Genomic DNA, 5623 nt, shown 5'->3' on the forward strand with positions numbered 1-5623 from the left:
TCCTGTCCCCTCGTGTGAATAGCAGTATTTAGACTCCAAATCTGGCACCGCACTTCATCGGTAAGAAAAACAGTGCACTTCACTGAAAACCATAAATAAATAAGAAGTACTAATTTGTGGGGGAAAGCAGAAAAAAAATTAAAAAATAATTTTTAAAAAGCTCTCTTATTGGAAATCTACCTTGTTTTTCCACAGCACTTTGGATTCTTCCAGCTGAGCAATATCACTCCAGCCAAGGAGTATGGTGGGAATTCAGAGTTATCCCTCACTGTGTGAGGTACAGAGGAAAATAGGTGGGTTAAGGGAAGAATTGAAGCCTGAAAACAGCAATTAAGAAGTCCAGTTCAAACCAGGATACAGCTCCTGCAAACTCTAGAGGATGTCAGAAATGGGGGGATTTACTGAGATTGTGGGTTTTACAGCCTTTAAGGATACAGTAACTGTAAGTGTAATTAAGACCTAAGAGGGAGAGGGAGCGAATTGACACCTGTTGAAGTCATGGGTCTATTCATCCGAGTGATGTATCTGCACCAAAAGAGAAACACAGGTGGATGTTCTAACTTCCTAAATCAATACATCATTTAGGCAAGATCAGGATGCTGCTGCTGGCTTATCTCTAGAGAACAGTATATCGGAACAACGTTAAAAACACAGAATATAATAGTAACAAAACGCTGAGTTACGACATCTTAAAATTTGCTCCTATGAACATATGAGGAAGCACTCAGCATAGGAAAAACAGTTAATAATAATAAAAAGAATTCTGTTTCTAATCAGCAGAGGAATTTGATAAGAAATCCTCATTGGGGAGTTCATAGTACCATGGTCAGCAATACATCATGAACTTCAGAAGATTTTGCTGTCACCCACCTAATAACTTGATCTTAAATACTAAAAAAATACTTTCGAGAGATACTTTAGTATTGAGACACAGTCCATCTTTAAAAACACATGCGATAACATTGAAATCACCTGGGCCACAAACAATCTTTGCCCACTGAAATGCCTGGTTCTCACAGAGCTCCTGCCACAAGTTGCTTAAAATAACGTCAAAATATAAGCAGTATCTTATTTGCATCTCTATGATTATGCCAACATAATCCCCTCCTTGCTGATGCTGCTAGTGGATTATATAACTTCATCCTTCCACTTCAATCATATGAAATGATAATCCAAATACAAGAGTCTGCTTCAACCTTCTCATTTATTCAGTTTTCAGATATCTACTTTTAGTTTAGCAAAGAAGATAAAATCTATTACTGTCTTCCATTGCATTAGGGGAATTAAGTGTTTTGTCATTTAAATCTCCACTGTTTCATCATGTTCCTGTTACCAACCACCAAATGAAACACTCTGAATTTGTGATTAGTCCTCCTATTACAAAACCTGAAGCATAAATCTATTTTGTTATTGATTTCAGAACTGCGTGATGACTGCACTTAACAGACCCAGGATCTAAGTGCCTTTTTCTTTAAAAAAAAAAAAAAAAAAAAGGTAGTTTCACTACTAAATCTTCATACAACTGGTTTCCTCTTTTCTGCATTCAAATTGATTTTCTTTCTTTTGGCATGTGACGAGCCAGATGAATCCTTTGACTCAATGCCCAAGAGTGAAATGGCACCAGCAGCAGCAGAGAAGCTCTCAAGGCAAGAGATGTGTGAAAACACTTTAATTACTGGCAAAGGAAAAGAAGCTTCAAGACAACTATTCCATCAGTATTTGTAAGTGAGTGTATATAGTGTCTGTATATAAAATACATATATCAATGTATATAAATAGCATAGATGTAAAAACATATATATACCTCATATACATGTTTTGACCTCTTATTGATGGAAATTTCCCTTTTTGCCAAAGATCAAGTAGTCCCCAGTCAGTATCAAGTGCTGTGCTGTTCAATTGGGTGTTTGTTTACGCAAACGAGCGCATATGATTTTCAGTTAAACCTTAAAAATATTTACTCTTGACCAACACTTCCAGCAAACTTCTGAATTTTAAGCTGTAATCCGCTCAGCTGGCTAATCTGCTTTTTTTAGACGCAAAATACAAAAGGCGCATGTTTGTTCTACGGGACATGATCATGATTCTTTTTGTCTGGCTACAAATTCAAGAAGTGAAACCATTCTCATGTCATATGCAAGTAAATCAATATGCAGATGCCTTTAGACCACAGAACTATATAAAAAAATACAAATACATGTGCATATCTAAAAGTTTGGTGGGTGTTTAGATGCACCATCCTAGCAATACTATCCTATCCTACTAACATACAAATCTAGTAGTGTCTGAGAAAGTCAATTCACTGCGGAGTATGGCTGTAGTATTATAATGAAGCAGCACGAAAAAAAGACACTACCAAAGTTCAGCTGGTGAATCGTTGCTTAACAGACTCTAACCATAATAACCCATCCCTGAACCTTGCCTGCATTCTCAGCAAAAGCACGCCGTGAAGCTATTTTTAACAGCCCACAGCTTGCATTCAAGAAATACCCCTCTTCACCTAAAAATATGCATCAGTGAATAGCAACATCCATCCACGGCGTAATTCGAGGTAGGATGCGCTGCCGGAATTAAATTAATCTTTCAGGAAAATAAAAAGCAGTTTCACAAGTGTCTTCTCTCCGCAACCACCGTAAAACAGTGCAAATTAGGGACCGAGCGGTTCCCCGGCAGGCAGCAGGATCTGCCCGGCGAGACGACAGCAATTGCATTATCTTTGTCATCGTTCCGTCCTCCCCGGAGCACTAACCTGTTCAGGGGCACGTTTTAAACAAGTGTGTCCCCCCCTGCTCACTCTGCTGCGAAGCACCGGGGGATGCTGCACCGGGGGGTGCCCCAGCCCGCACCCCCGGGACCCGCTGCGGTGCAGGGGACACTCCCGACCCCGCTTTTGCTGGGAAGGCACCGTCAGGCTTCACAATGGACTCAGGCTGGGGAGCAGCCGGAGGTGTCCCCGCACCTCCAGAGCCGGCTGCTCTGGGCGGGGGGGTTTAGAGCACCATGCGCCCCAGGGCTCCGCTCCGCCGTGCCGAGCCGCACCGCCCGCCGGTGCCGGCTGCCTGCCCAACTTCCCGCAAAGTCCCACCACCTACAAACTTGGGGAGCAGCAGCCTGGGGACCCCATCCCCGACCCCATCCCCGCGGTGCCCTCTCTCCCACCGCACCGACCTCCACCGGCTCCGCTCCGCTCGTCCGCCCATCCGCGCCCGCCGCCTCCGCCGGCTCTGCCCTGCGGGGGGGCGGAGGAGGAGGAGGAAGAAGGAGGAGAGAGGGAGGGAGCAGCCCCGCGCCGCTCCCCGGCCGCGCTGCGCAGCCCGAGAGGCGGCGTGCTGCCGCTCGGCTCAGCCCCGCCGGCTCCGCGGGGGCGGGGGGGTCCCCAGCGGCTCCCCCGGGAGGGTTTGGGGGGGGATTTGGCAGAGCCGCTTGGCTGCTCGGCTCGGTTCGGCGAGGGAAGGGGCGTGGAGCCCCCCCGCGGCTCCGGTGGGGAGGGATGCGGGGGTCCCGCCGGGTATCACCCCCGCGGGTCGCCGGTCCTGGCAGCACCAGCTGCGGGCTGGGGTTGCTTTGGGATGGAGATGGGCCTCGAATTCGAGCTGTGCCAAGCAAACGGCATCCCAAAACCAGCATCCCAAATTGCGGCGGGGGCAGTCAGAGGTCACCCCGAGGAGACACATCGCTCAGACGCTGCCAGGTCTCCATCGCTTGAGTCAGTCAGACTTTGGTGCTGCGTAGCTCGCAGACACGCTGCCATGGTCCGGTTTTGAAACAGCAGCAGCACAAACATTGGCTAAGAAGCCAAAATCTTCCCCTCAATCAGTTCATTCTTAACCAAGAGAATCCTACCATGTATACATAAATATAATGTATATGTAAACGTATAGTCTGCTTATTAAGTCAGCCATGTGATATATGCACATACGTCCTGTGACGTAGCGCACACAGTTTCACATGAAAGTTTAATGCAGCGCTTGCAAAGCTAATGGCATCAGAAGTGGTTGTGCAGCTGTGAGTGCCTGCAGCTGGCCAAGGTTTGTGTGTGCATGCTGGAGGAGGAAAGCGCTGCCTGTTTCCTTCCTTACACTAAGTGAACCCACTGTTGGGCTTAAATCTGCATGTTTAATATGTAGCAACCTTATTTCTAAGAAGCTGGGGTGATGAAGCATTAGCTAAATATAAAAGAACAGGGAATACCGTGTTTTAGTATTTCCTTTTGTGATCAAGTCCACCTTTGGCTGTAACTTTCAGAAGCATCTGAAACTTACACAAATTCGTGGGAATCTGTTTTGAAGCAAAACCATATGTAACTTCATAGTAAAATGCAAAACAGAAGCTTCCAGATTATACAGCTATGATTGGGAGCCAAACAGTTTAAGGGTTTCAAATGGGTGATTATATACCTGTAAGACCATATAAATAAGAGACCAACTTTAAAAACATGTACAAGTTTCCTACAGCGCAATGTATCTCTGTTTAGGTGACATCTGCTTCTCACCTAATCCTTTGTTTAAGAAAAACTCGCAGAATAAAACACCTGACTAGCTGAATCCTGTGATTTATAAAATATTCATGCATATTCAGTGTTCCTGGTCTGGGTTAAACATGCTGCCCTGCAAGGCCTTTTTAGGCCTCCTGGGATGCTCTGAATAGCAATTATGTTCAGCCAGATTTCTTCATAATTATACTCCCTTCCTTTTTATGTATTTTTGAAAAAAAAAAGAATGGAAGAAACTGTCATGAAAACCAGATCTTCATTCCCTGGGGAAGTCTCTGTTCTTGCTGTTCCTCACCAAATATCAGCTGGAGTATCTTGGTGGTATCTACACACAGTAGCTCAAACTACCAGGCACTCCATAAAGGTTGTGCCTGCCCGTCTCAGGGACACTTAGGAGCTATCATCTTCAACACGAACCGGTAAGATGGGGAGAGAAATACAATATTTTATGACACAGGAATTGATTGTGTTACCATGAACAAGGACAGTCAGAAAAAGAACAGTCAGAGTAAATAAACTAAAAAATCTAAAAGTTAAGAGTGGACTTGAATTCTCCTGACTCAGGATGTTCAGAAAGGGAAGAAATGAAGAGATTTCATTATAGGAATTATAGTAGAACTGTCTCAAACTAGATTTGTTTTCATAAAATGAAAGCTCCTGACCTTCACCTCTGTAAACAATTTCTGCTGATTGCCGTACTTACTCTGCAATATGTAGGGGATCATCTTCCTTTTAAAACAAGTTTGTGCACGTTTCTTAGCTCTGCTTATCTGGTAAAAAAGATGAGAGAGCCGTTTAGCAGTGTTGGAAAGCAGGCACATAACTCATAGTGCAAGCATGTGAATTTTAAAGGTGATTTATTTCACACAGGGGAATCGCTACTGACGGTGGTTTGGGGCAGAATCCTGGCCAAGAGGTCCGGTGGCTGGGTTTGACAGCAGCAGAACTGTGCATTTATAGCCAGATTTAAGTCTGGGATAAGCAAATCAGATTGTGTCCTCAGAGCACCGCTGTAATGGGATGCTAATCCGGGGTCACAGCCTGCTCTTCCTCCATGTGCCTGCTACAGCTTCAGCATCTTTTGGTTATTCTCATGAAGAGGGGTCAGAAAGGCAGATGTTTCTGCTTTTT

General features: G+C 44.8%; 1 protein-coding gene across 1 annotated transcript in view; it reads right to left on the minus strand.

The window, feature by feature from the left end:
• CHST15 (carbohydrate sulfotransferase 15) overlaps window positions 1-3289 on the minus strand; it is a 45975-nt gene extending 42686 nt beyond the window's left edge. Inside the window, exon 1 of the mRNA XM_065843880.2 lies at window positions 3169-3289. The gene's annotated coding sequence lies outside the window, so the exon portion shown is untranslated. The remainder of the gene's footprint in view (window positions 1-3168) is intronic.
• Between the last annotated feature and the right edge of the window lie 2334 nt (window positions 3290-5623).

This window comes from Patagioenas fasciata, chromosome 8, assembly GCF_037038585.1.
Source record: "Patagioenas fasciata isolate bPatFas1 chromosome 8, bPatFas1.hap1, whole genome shotgun sequence".
Taxonomy (NCBI): Eukaryota; Metazoa; Chordata; class Aves; order Columbiformes; family Columbidae; genus Patagioenas; species Patagioenas fasciata.